This window comes from Meles meles, chromosome 2, assembly GCF_922984935.1.
Source record: "Meles meles chromosome 2, mMelMel3.1 paternal haplotype, whole genome shotgun sequence".
NCBI lineage: Eukaryota > Metazoa > Chordata > Mammalia > Carnivora > Mustelidae > Meles > Meles meles.
Genome location: NC_060067.1, coordinates 186,762,998 through 186,776,324, shown reverse-complemented (window position 1 = coordinate 186,776,324; position 13,327 = coordinate 186,762,998). Strand labels below are relative to the sequence as shown.

Below are 13,327 nucleotides of genomic sequence, written 5' to 3'. Positions count from 1 at the left end.
AATGTACCTTAGGTCAGCTTTTACTTTTGAACCAGTGCTGGAGTTTTACCATTGATTTATTGTCACTGATATGGCTAGACTATTTCCTGGCCTGATAGAGAATGATGCAGACTCCTGAGGTTTTGCATTCCTTTGCAATTCCCGTGGCTTCTGCAAGAAGTGCTCTTGGTCACGTAGAGCCAGTTGATGGGGCATAGGCCATAAAAATAGCTGGGAACCTGAAATAACTTTTGTTGTGTCCCTAAAGTTGTGCCTCTTCTTTCTTTTGATGGGGACTTTTAGCCATATCTGCCTACAGTGTTCACAGGTCACAGGAGTGGGTTATTCTCGTCACTTTGAGGTTCTGGTCTTGGAGTTGTAGTTAGCAGCTGCAAATACACATTTAAAGCTTTTGAAAGGATATGGTGCACCAGGGAGATTTTTATGATAACTGTAAACAGGGTAATTCCCAGTTTTTGGAGTGCACTTTGGAACTATTGTCCCTAAAACCCAAACCAGTCAAAGAAAGACCTTGTTGAAGGAGTCACTCAAGGCAAGTGGTTTGCTCAGTGATTTTATATAATGGAGTTTCAACTACCCCAGAAGTATTAATCCACAAGCAGACAGGAGGTGATGTTGTTCCTAGCAGATAACCTTACTCAGCTAAAAGATAATCACGGGCTATCCTATTGTCAAGAACTTTGTGGGGAGGGGCAAACTTTGGCCAGAGAATGTAAGGGTTTCTACTGGGAAGCTATTGCTTTAACAGTGGATTCTATAATTTCAGGAATTAAGAAGTTCCAGATCATAATCTCATTTATATGTATCCCCAGCCAGGGTGGTAGGGACCTGCCAAAAGGAGTGAACGCTGAATCATGAAAGCCTCCTTCCTTGTAGGTCCTTTCTTTTTTTTTTTTTTTTTTTTTAAAGATTTTATTTATTTATTTGACAGAGAGAGATCACAAGTAGGCAGAGAGGCAAGCAGAGAGAGTGAGAGGGAAGCAGGCTCCCCGCCGAGCAGAGAGCCCGACGCGGGACTCGATCCCAGGACCCCAAGATCATGACCCGAGCCAAAGGCAGTGGCCCAAACCACTGAGCCACCCAGGCGCCCCTTGTAGGTCCTTTCTAACTCAACAGTGTAAACTCAGGAGAGTCAATCATTGAAATATCTTATTTTGCTTGTGAAAAGTTAGGAGCACGGTTAGATTTTTTTCCTAGCCTGCAGTAAAAGTTTGCTCTAAGTTCCAGAGATTACCCCCTTAGCGGTGGCCAGGGAGATATAAATGAGGGTATTATCTTTGCAGGCAAATGCCAGGGTAAAGGTACAAAAAGGAGAAGGGTTTCATGGTTTCATGTTTAGTTAAAGTATGAAGCCTTGATTTGTTGTGTTGTAATTTTAGAAGTAGTCTACCTTGCAGCTACTTCCTTGGCAATTTGATCCAGAGGTCTCCAGCATCTTCTAGTTTGTAGAAGTGGTCGGGAGCACTTAGTAAGGATCCTTTCAACAAGACTTAAGTGCTGTCTTCCTCTGATATTGTTTTCAGAATACTCAGTCACCAGGCCCTAGACTATAACCAGTGAATTGGGGTCTGGGAAGGATTTTCTACCCTGTTGATGATGGGCTTGAGCATGAGACATTAGACCCTTGTAGTTTTTGGTCATATTAGCATGAGACACAGGATCAGCCAATAGATATTGGTCTGCTAGTGACTATCTTGTGTGGATAAGTTTGTTCAGTTTGTTTTCCAAATGGGGTACTCTGATTAGTCCACAGTATCAAAGGCAGTATGTTAAGTCAGGGAGGCCCAGTAGTTTCAAGTTTGGAAATTTTAAGGATCTCATTGGTTTTCTTGACCTTGTCTGGTTGAGGGTGATAGAGATTGTGGTAATGCCAAGAAGTTTGCAGACTTTTCATGAAGGCTTGTATAATTTGTCCAGAGAAGTGGATGCCTTGATCACTGACTGGATATTGTGGAAGGTACACCCTAACCGGGAAACATTGTCTTTTTCTTTGCCACTGGGAGGACATTAGCTTTGCAACAGGGGAAGGCTTCAGCCCATTCGGAAAACGCAGTAACAAGAACGTATTGATAACCCACACTAAAAGGCAGTTGAATGCAGCCCAACAGCAGGTGCTTGAAGGGTCCAGAGAGAGGAGATCTGAGGCCTCTTGGTGCAAAAATTACTTTTCCAGGATTATGGTCCTGACAGGTAGAAATCTCGCCATCAGTCTTAGCTTATAATTTTAGTCATCTTAAGTGCACTATGGTAGGTGAAGGAATGCAAAAACCGAAAAATGGGATTTGTCTGGAAGCTGAAAATTACAAATCAGCCATCTTTGGTTTCCCATAGCCCCAACTGTTGATTTGTCTTACAGCCATTGCTGACCCATCTTAATTTCTCTGATTCAAGAGCAGACTTTTGTTACAAGGACATTAGGATGGCAGAATCGGACAGTGAGGGGCAGTTTTTCTAGAAGTGAAATGAACTTTATGCACATACGCCACAATCTTACAAATACAATATGAAGAAGACACAGTATTACTTCTTACTTGATCATGCTTCCCATGTAATTTAATACATCAGATAAGTCTAATTAGTTTAACAGGTTTTTTTGGCATGTTCCAGGGACACTTTTGGAAGCACTCCAACATTTCTTACCGGTCAAAAAGACTTCATTTAGAATTTGGTTTTGGGAACTTTGTCAAAAATACAAAAAAAAAAAAAAGTTTTTCAAGTTTGCTTAAATAAGATCACAGATCATTATGAAACTTAATATTTAAAAGGTAAAGATACTTTAACAATCTATTATCAAAAGCAGATCCAAAGTCCCAAAAAGAGCTTTTGACATTTTTTTTTAAATATTTTATTTATTTAACAGAGAGAAATCACAACTAGGCAGAGAGGCAGACAGAGAGAGAGGAGGAAGCAGGCTCCCTGCAGAGCAGAGAGCCCGATGTGGGGCTCGATCCCAGGACCCTGGGATCATGTCCTGAGCCGAAGGCAGAGGCTTTAACCCACTGAGCCACCCAGGCACCCCGAGCTTTTGACATTTTAACAGAAAATAAAATTCTACTTTTGTACCAACTTGTTTTGGGTATTTAAACTTACTCATTTTAATCTTAGTCCTGACCTTTCCAAAGATAACCTTTTTCACAAACTTTAAAAGTTCATTTTTTGTTTTTCATGTTCAGATTTTGTCCTCTTCTTTTTCTTTAAACAACTATAGCCTCACTTTAGGACAAAATTACTGTTTTTTCCTTCAATGAGAAAATGCATCTCCATTCCTTATTCCTTCTCATACTAAAAACACACATTTTACTTTCTTCATATACAAAGATGTTTCCTTTGTTTGTAGGAGTTGTAATAACATTCATTAGAATTCTTAGCCCTTAGAAATCTTCATTTCTAGTGAAAACTAAGAAGTAATGAATGAGATGACGAAATGGTGAATGAAAAATGCTTACCAGCATTTTTAGATTGAGAAATTATGAATAAATTTCATAATTTCTAGAAATATATGCTTTTTTTCAGTTTTCCAGTGTGGAATTAACAAACCTAAATATCTTTTAGCTTCTTTGTAATAAACCAAAAGTAAATAAGCCTATGTTCAATAACAGTATTTTATCTTACTTGGAAATAATCTAAATATTCAATACATTTCCATCATTTAAATATTTTATTTTATTTTATTTTATTTTTTTTAAAGATTTTATTTATTTATCCGACAGAGATCACAAGTAGGCAGAGAGGCAGGCAGAGTTATTTGAGAGACGGGGGTGGGGGGTGGTCAGAGGAAGAAGCAGACTCCCTGCCAAGCCAAGAGCCTGATGGGGGGCTGTGGGATCATGGCCTGAGCTGAAGGCACTGAGCTACCCAGGCGCCCACATTTCCATCATTTAATTTAAGTTAGCAAGACCTAAAATTTCAAGCAAAGAGATACGGAAACTTTTTTTAAGCACCCATATACCATAAAGTATAATTGCTAAAAAACTTATCTGTAAATTTGTATATCCCACTTACATCTAAATCATTTTCCCCAACAATCATGTTTAGATTGTTTAGATTACTTAAAATCTAAGTTTTAGACTAGTTAAAAAACTTTATGAGACATTAGACAAAATCAGCCATGATTATAAGGTATTTTTGCTGACAAATTATAACGGATATAATTGCAAATTCAGGTAGAGTGAAATTTATCTCCATTATATTCAATATTGATAACTCTAGAGGCAAGCCTGTTTTAATTAAACCAATGAATTTAAACTAGCTTTAATTTGCTAGAAGATTATCCCAGTACTTGAAAAACATGTGGGTGTTTTTGTTATATTTCTGAGAATTTAATTTTTATAAGCAGTTAATTTTCCTTAAGCCAATTTAATAGATCTTTTTTTTTTTTTTTTTTTTTTTTTTTTTTAAAATTTTTTTTTAAGGATTTATTTATTTGACAGAGAGAAATCACAATTTAAGCCAACTAAATTTACAATTTAATTTTAAGAATACCATCTGGTGGTAGAACATACCATATATTTACTATATATAGAAAGAGGCACACGTAAACATACAGATGCAGAGAGAGATCTCCTAGCTTATAGCTTTAAATTGCTGCCGTGAATTAGGTATGAAAACATAAAACTCACTAGTTATAAAAGAAACTACATCTAAGTTTTTCCATATTATTTTTTAATTTTAGGGCAAAGTTTTAATGTAATATGAAAGTTTGAACCCTTATACTTAAGAAAAATTTTTTTAGTGTAGTTGACACACAGTGTTACATTAGTTTCAGGTCTACAACATGATGATTCAGCTTCTCTATACCTTATGCTCATTACAAGTGAAGCTACCATTTCTTGCCATATAACACTTACATTGACAGTATTTCCTGTGCTGTGCCTTTTATTCCCATGACTTAGTCATTCTGTAACTGGAAGCCTGAATCTCCCACCCCCCCCTCATGCATTTTATGCATACCCCTACCCTCCTTCCATCTGGCAGCTGATTGTGCTTTTTGTATCTTTATTCATTTGTTTTTTTAGATTTACATATGAGTGAAATCATATGGCATTTATTTTTTTCAATTTGATTTACTTCATTTATCATAATACCTTCTTGGTCCATCCATGTTGTCTCAAATGGCAAGAACCAATCCTTTTTTATGGGTGAGTAATATTCCATTGCATATGGTACCATATCTTTCTTATCCATCCATCGATGAACACTTAGGTTGCTTCCATAGCTTGGCTACTATAAATGAGGTGCATGTATCTTTTCAAATTAGGTTTTTGTTTTATTTTGATAAATACCTAGTCTTGGAATTACTGGATCAAATAGGATTCCTATTTTTACTTTTTTGAGGAACTTCCACACTGTTTTGCACAGTGATTGTGCCAGTTTATGTTCCCACTAATAGTGTATGAGGGTTCCTTTTTCTCCATATCCTCACCAGTACTCATTATTTCTTGTCTTTTTTATTTTCTCCATTCTGACATACCTAAGGTGATAACATATTAACAAAACAGGTTTAGCTGTTTTTAATTCCTCAAAGAATTAAGTTGCCACCTAAATGGTATCAAGGGACACTTACACCCATCCACCTATGTGTTTTTGCCCATCTGGGTACATTTAGCTTAGGGGAGAAGTCTCAAAAAAAAGAAAAAAATTATTTTCAGGCTCTGAATATCAGCTTCTAATTTGGCCATATTCCTTCATTCCTTCCTTTCCTTCCTTCTTTCTTTTTAAGATTTCATTTATTTGAGAGAGAGATAGTAGAGAGAAGAGTGAGCAGCAGTGAGGGGTGAGGAGGGAAGAGGGAGAGGGAGAAGCAGACTCCCCACTTAGCAGGGACCCCAGTGTGTGGCTTGACCCAGGACCCTGGGAACATGACCTGAGCTGAAGGCAGATACTTAACAACTGAGCCACCCAGGCACCCCAAATTTAGCCACATTTCTGATTACAGAATTAATAAATCCTCTCAAGTATCTGATCAGGATTTAGCTAGGACATCCAGTAAATATTTCTGGTGGTTTTAAACAATCTAAGGTACCCTAGCAGCATCCTCAGAGAGGGTGCAAAAGATAAGATCTTTACCAGATCTAGAGCCACTCAACAAATTTAGCCAAACAACCTGCCTGTGCAGGCAGGCTGAAAACCAAGCCAAATTCTTAGGACATAAAACAGAACAATCAAGGGGCGCCTGGGTGGCTCAGCGGGTTAAAGCCTCTGCCTTCAGCTCAGGTCATGATCCCAGGGTCCTGGGATCGAGCCCCGCATCGGGCTCTCTACTTGGCTGGGAGCCTGCTTCCTCCTCTCTCTCTCTGCCTCCTCTCTCTCTCTGCCTACTTGTAATCTCTATCTGTCAAATAAATAAATCTTAAAAAAAAAAAAAAAAAACAGAACAATCAAGAAGGGAGTAGCTATACTGGGGAGACAGAGGATTAATAATCAATGGTTCTGGTTTGGAAAGGAAGGGAATATCTTTTTTTTTTTTTTTCCTGTATTGGGCTCAGGAGGTGATTTATTTACAAGATCTTTTGAGAATCTTCTGTGGGTTTATTTTTTTTTTTTTTTTTTTTTTTAAAGATTTTATTTATTTATTTGACAAAGAGAGATCAGAAGTAGGCAGAGAGGCAGGCAGAGAGAGAGAGAGAGGGAAGCAGGCTCCCCGCTAAGCAGAGAGCCCCATGCGGGACTCGATCCCAGGACCCTGAGATCATGACCCGAGCCGAAGGCAGCGGCTTAACCCACTGAGCCACCCAGGCGCCCCTCTTCTGTGGGTTTAAAAAATCATTTAACTATAGCTGTTAGTTTGGCCTGTAACTGAGGAGTGAAAGATACCTATAGGGGATTGCCTGTAGCCTGTGGCGGTCTTTATCTCAATGGTAACTAATAGTCTCTTCAGAATCAAAAGACGATTCAGATGGAGGATTACTAGAAAGAGTACTCAAAAGAAGAGAGCAGAAGGAATTAATGCAGTCTTATATGTTAGTCTGAGTCTTCTGTTTTCGGTACCTTTCTTTTTCATTGTTCTTTCGCAGTGAATCAATGCAACTTTGGAATTTTGAAACCTTTTGGTGGCTTCTGCATACCAAATAAAATAGGTATCCCATTCTGTTTAAGAACCCTTGCTTTCAAGTGTACTTCTTAAATCATTTCTCTAATTGGAGAATTGATCATAATGGCCGTTGTAATCCTAGGTTGATTTTAGTAAGATCTTGTGATTTAACTAAAAATTCACGACTTCTGGGACTACAGTTTTTAGACATAAAGTAAGCAGGTATGCCAGAGTTGGCCTGTTCAACTCTGGATATGGAGGATCCCCCTTCCCCCATTTTTTTTAGCTAGGCCTCTGGGTTTCTCAGAATCAAGCTAATACCTAAGGGGGACATGGAATGATGTTGGGAATTGTGGGGTGTTTTGCAGTGTACCTCATTGAACAGAAATTGTTTGAGGCTGGTAGATGACCTAGTGTCAATCGAACCCATTAATGTGACCAGCTTATTTTATCCCAGAGGTCTTCCAGAGATGGCGAGTGCTCTAATAGCCTTTGAATTTAAGTGCTTGACCCATATCTACCAGTGTTTGCAGCCTTATTTCTGGCTTCTGAGACTCCCATTATCAATTAGTCTTTACAATACCACAAGTCAGGGCAACTGGGTGGCTCAGTTGGTTAAGCCTCTGCCTTCAGCTCAGGTCATGATCTCAGGGTCCCAGGATCGGCCCGCATTGGGCTCTCTGCTCAGCAGGGAGCCTGCTTCCCCTTCTCTCTCTATGCCTACCTGCCTCTCTGCTTACTTGTGATCTCTGTCAAATAAATAAAAACAAACAAACAAACAAACAAAAAACCAATACCACAAGTCTCATACTGGACCCAGTCCAGCTCAGATCAGACCCAGTCTGTTCCTACACCCAGTCTGGTTCTTAAGTCAGACCCAATCCAACTCCAGCCAGTGGCCACCAGCAGTTCCCAATAGGCTGAGCAGCAGACTCTAGTAGATGGAGGCTGTAGACTGGAACTGGGAAAAGAACTAAACCAGCAAATGCCAGTCAACGGGAACTGCAGACTATAACTGGAGAAGGGATTCCAGTGTGGAACTGTAGATTGAACCAAGGGCTAAGCACTGCAGCTCTGTTAGAGCCTCGTCTAGGCTGCGGATTCTTTAACCCTGGACCCATGTAGACTGATTCCTTAACCCTGGACTGGAAAACCAGTTAGACCCAAACTCAAATGCAAAGAAAGTGAAGCTCAAACCCAGAGTTGCTCACCAAAGGTCCTTGGAAATGAATCGCAAGATACTGAACTTGGAAAGGTTCACAGAGTGCCAGGCCTTTGTTTCCCTTTATCCCCAGAGGACTTTAGAAGTTCACTTCAGATCCTATTGCTGCCACCAAATCTGTTAAAAATCAAAGCCGAGTAAATTTTGAAGAGGTAGTTGGCTTCATTAAATGATTCATGAATTGGGCAGCATCCCATCTAGCTAGTAGTGGGAGCTCCCAGTAGTTGTACAGAATGTAGGGTAGGACGAATGGTGGAGCAGGGAAGTTATTAGCAAAATAAAGGATTCTACCAGCCAAGGGCACCTTTCCCTAGGGGTAAAGGTCAGGGAGTCTAATTAGGTGGGGTGTTATCTGGGGGCAGAGGATGGAGAAGGCCCATGTCACAGATCACCTCTTTTAATGCTGTTCAGAAAATTCCTGAACTAACTGACTGGTTAAGACTACAGTTCTAAGGAGGTTGCAGTTAAGTTAGGTATTAAGCTCCTTTGTGGTGACTTGGCCCAAGTGTCTCCATTTTGGCCCTCTTTTTCATTTTAAAGTGACTGTGAGGGTGTGAAGTTTTTTTGTTTGTTTGTTTGTTTGTTTGTTTTTTTATATTTTATTTATTTGACAGAGAGAAATCACAACTAGGCAGAGAGGCAGGCAGAGAGAGAGGAGGAAGCAGGCTCCCTGCGGAGCAGAGAGCCTGATGTGGGGCTCGATCCCAGGACCCTGGGATCATGACCCGAGCCGAAGGCAGAGGCTTTAACCCACTGAGCCACCCAGGTGCCCCGGGTGTGAAGTTTTTAATGGCAAAGGATATGGAGACTTTAGAGATGCAACGATATTTCATACATGAAATTTTTCCTATGGTGTTTCTTCTATCTAGAATGTCTACTTCATTTTGCTGATTCTCTTTCCTGCATGTTAATTCTTTCTTGAATTTTAAATGTAGTTCAGATATTTATTATTTTATTTCCTGGAAGACTCCACCACCCCTACCCTTGTGGTTAGGTGCTTTCATTTGTGTTCCTAAAGCTTTTTACACATCTGTTTCATTATCCTGTGTTCCACACAACACTGTTCAAAGAATACTGTGAAATATGTGGTCCATGTCAAACACATTGAAGAAACAAAAAATCATGTGCTTTAGAATTTCCCAAAGCCTTTAATAAGCTAAAATGCATCAGTATTCTTCAAGAAAAGAATATATAGTATGAAACATTTTCCAAACAGCACCAAACCATTTATTTGAGCATTTGTTTTAAATTTCCAGTGTCTTATTTTTTCATTTTCATATCAATTGCATTGTCTGTGTGTGAATGCAAGTGCTATTTTGTTTCTCTGAGGATATTACACAAATTTGGAGTCTTCTGTTTGCCCAATTAACTTTTGTGTTTTGGGCTTCTTGAGTTTAGTGGCTGCCTTGCTTCATTTTGCTTTGTTTACACCTCTTTGATGTGTTTATTTCAGTGTTTGAGATTCCTTGTTGACGTGTTGGTGGATATTTATCTCTATCTATTTATCATAGTCTGCCTCTGGTGATGAATGAAAAAGAATGATTTGCTCCAATATGAGACAAGCTGATAGTTGTTTTCTGGAAACGGAGGCTCCATGCACGTCAGTAGCTTCCTAAAGCCCTGCTACTTTCGAGGCTACTTTGGGTACAGATATTAGTGCCACCTATTGGTTGGAACAAGGAGGGAAAAGAGGAGAGTGCTTTATCCTACCTGCTGTTGCACACATCTTCCCATTCATTATCCTGAGAAATGCTCCTGACCAGCCTTCCATACTCTTGGTGTGCACTGACTTTCTTTAAAGGCTTGGAAAACCTTCATACTGCTCCTACTTTGTGTTGGTCTTACATTTTAGCTTGTCATCAGTTCCTGTATTTACTTTTTTTTTCTCTCCTTTTTTCCCCCTTGTTATCACCCTTTTCCTTAAATCTAATCCCATCTTTTTTATCTTATAGGAATTCCTCAGAATTTGTCTGCTTTACTCTTTGCTTTCCAGCACTGTTACATATTTGGTTGTTTCATCTTTTGTGATGTTTCCTAGAGATTTAGGAGGGAAAGGGAAGTTGCTTAATCTCAATCTACCATCTTTATTGAAGCAACTGAGTCCTTTATTTGCAAGGTTCACCTATAAATATTCCTTGATTTACCCAACACTGAGAAATGCATGCTATCAGTATCATGAATTAGACCCCTTTTAGTCATTTGGTTGTTTCTTATTTATTGCTGTGTGCCCCTTCAAAGACCACACATATTTCTGTATTTATGTTTCCTTGCAAGATGGTGAATATTTGGTAGCTATTTAGTTGAACCAAGTCTTTCTTTTAAAATTTAAGTTGACACAAGTGTGAAGTTGAAGATAAGTGATTGTACTACAAAAGGAATCTCTTAACCATAACTAGTGCTTCTGTTGCATCTCAGGGGTCTGTTTGTTTATAGTTTCAAGGACTATCAAAGAAATGAGGATGCCAGTTAATCACACATTCGACTAATAGTTATCAGTTGTTTCAGCTTTCTTTAATCCCAGACCTATTCAGAGTCAATGAGGCAATATCTTAGTAATTCACTTCTCTTAGAGAACCTAGAACATAAAAGTATTAATGGAAGGTCATTCGGATTTGCTCTTATAGTGTGATTACAGTATTACTTTAAAATTTGTGTGTGTATTTACATCCAAAATACTTCTGTCAGCTCAAAGATAAAGCTGCAAAGAATGTTAAAGCATAATTTATAATAGTAAAAATTGGAAACAGTCTCAATAATTATAGAGAACAGGTTAAACAATGTAGTAAAATATTATTTACAGCCATTTTAAAAAGACAATGTAAAAAACAATTTTCTCTATCTACCTAAAACAGTTGTTGGATTAAATGAAATTTAATTTTTTTTTTTAATTGCTCAGAGAAAAGGAGAGTTGATTTGAGTGTTTAGCAAAGTGTAGGATTTAACTCAGGGAGAGGAAGGAAGAACAATTCTTTTTTTTTTTTTAAAGATTTTATTTATTTATTTGACAAACAGAGATCACAAGTAGGAAGAGAGGCAGGTGGGGCGGGGCGGGGGGGGGGGGGGAGCAGGCTCCGTGCTGAGCAGAGAGCGGATGCGGGGGCTCAATCCCAGGACCCTGGGATCATGACCTGAGCTGAAGGCAGAGCTAAAGGCAGACCCACTGAGCCACCTCATCCTCTTGGTATGAGGATGGCATATTTCACATGAGGATTTTTATGTTCTCTTTCAGGGAAGAAGTATGAGGCAGGGAGGAGGTTAGAGTAGCCTTCCTGCTTCTCTTTTCTCAGACTCCTGCTGAAAATGTTCAAGATGCTGTCATATTTGGCAGTAGCATGGCTTGAACTCTCACAGCTGCCATCACTAACCCTATACTGGAATTTGTTAATGATAGTTCACCTCACTAATATTACAAGTATTGCTTTCAGTTATTTATTATACCTCATTTGTGAAGGAGACTTGCCAAAACTTAATGTCAACATTCTAATTGTAGAGACAGTGAAAACACTCCTAGCCAATAATTTAAGTAAAAATTATTTTAATCAAATTCACTTTAATTTGTTTGCTATAAAAATACACTAAAAAAGAGAATTAAAACTTGGATACCACAAATTTAGACAGGCTCCAACCTAGATGTATGTTCAAAATGCATGTTTAATAATAGCTAACATGTATTGAAAAATTATGGTATTTTGGGGTGGGCTTTACGAGAGCATTCTCTCATTTAATCTAACAACTGTTTTAGGTAGATAAATACTTTTAACATCCCTATTTTCCATTTGAGAGATAAGACTTAGGTTAAGTAATTTGCATATGATCACGTAAGTAAAGTGTTTAGAGGGAGAATTTGAAGTGGGGGGAGGTTGACTTAGGAGGTCAAACTTTTAATAGTGAAGATGTTCTGTTTAGCTTATAGCTGATGGATGCCAGTTTCCCTTGAAGCATTTATACCTTAGAGTCCTAATATAATATAAAGGAATAGAAAGCTTAAGCCATTTAATTGATTATAAGGTGTTCCTACGACTGAGGAGGTTGTCAGTATTCTAGTCCATAACTGAACCCCAAAGAGAAACCTCTATAAAACGGTGGAAGTCCTGGGGCGCCTGGGTGGCTCAGTGGGTTAAGCCGCTGCCTTTGGCCTGGGTCGTGATCCCAGGGTCCTGGGATCGAGCCCCACATCGGGCTCTCTGCTCTGCAGGGAGCCTGCTTCCTCCTCTCTCTCTGCCTGCCTCTCTGCCTAGTTGTGATTTCTCTCTGTCAAATAAATAAAATATTAAAAAACAAAAACGGTGGAAGTCCTAATATTGAATAACTTTTTCAGTCTTTTCTCAGCTGTTTCTTCATCTCAATCCTAACCCCATTCCATGGGATGTCAGTATAGAACATTAGTGGAAGCAACCAAAAGAATGAAAAGTTAATTATCATGTAACACTAGATCTTCCAGTGGTATTCATGCTTGAAAAAGTTTCATGTCTTTTTGAATATTAAGGTTCTTCTCAGCCTTAACTCAGGAATACTACTTAACATTTTTCCCTTTGGAAATACTGTGAATGTTCATTAGAATTTGAAGTAAGTCCCCAGAAGATTTGGTTGCTAGATTATAATTGTAATAATGTATCCCTGCAATTAGCAATAAAGTAAATTAAATTCTAAATGTAGAATGTTAAAATACAAGGAAATTCTGTGAGTTGGCAATTCTATTCAGTGGCTACTAGCCAAGACTTCCAAAATACTGAGTTAAATAAGAGAGGACTTTTTTTCCTCACACAAAAAAGAAATTCAGTTTGACAATTCCTTAGTCATTAAAGACCCAAGATACTTCTTTCTTTCTGCTTAGCTCTCCCTAGTGTATGACTAACATTCTCAGGATCCTTCATGGTCCAGGATGGCTGTTAGAGTGCCCCTATCAGGTAGAGTTAGGAGAGGCAAATGGACTCATACTAGTTTTTTTTCCGCCCTTCTAGATGCTTTCCTAGTAATTCTATCCCACAACCTCCCTGTATCTATCTCATTGGCTGGAACTTAAGTCTATAGCAACAGCTAGCTGCAAAAAAAGGCTAGAACATTGTTACTCAGAG

The 13,327-nt window shown here is 38.7% G+C and overlaps 1 protein-coding gene across 2 annotated transcripts in view; it reads left to right on the top strand.

The window, feature by feature from the left end:
- Window positions 1-13,327, top strand: part of VPS37A (VPS37A subunit of ESCRT-I) — a 51,888-nt gene that overhangs the window by 7,622 nt on the left and 30,939 nt on the right. The gene's annotated exons all lie outside the window — the stretch shown is intronic.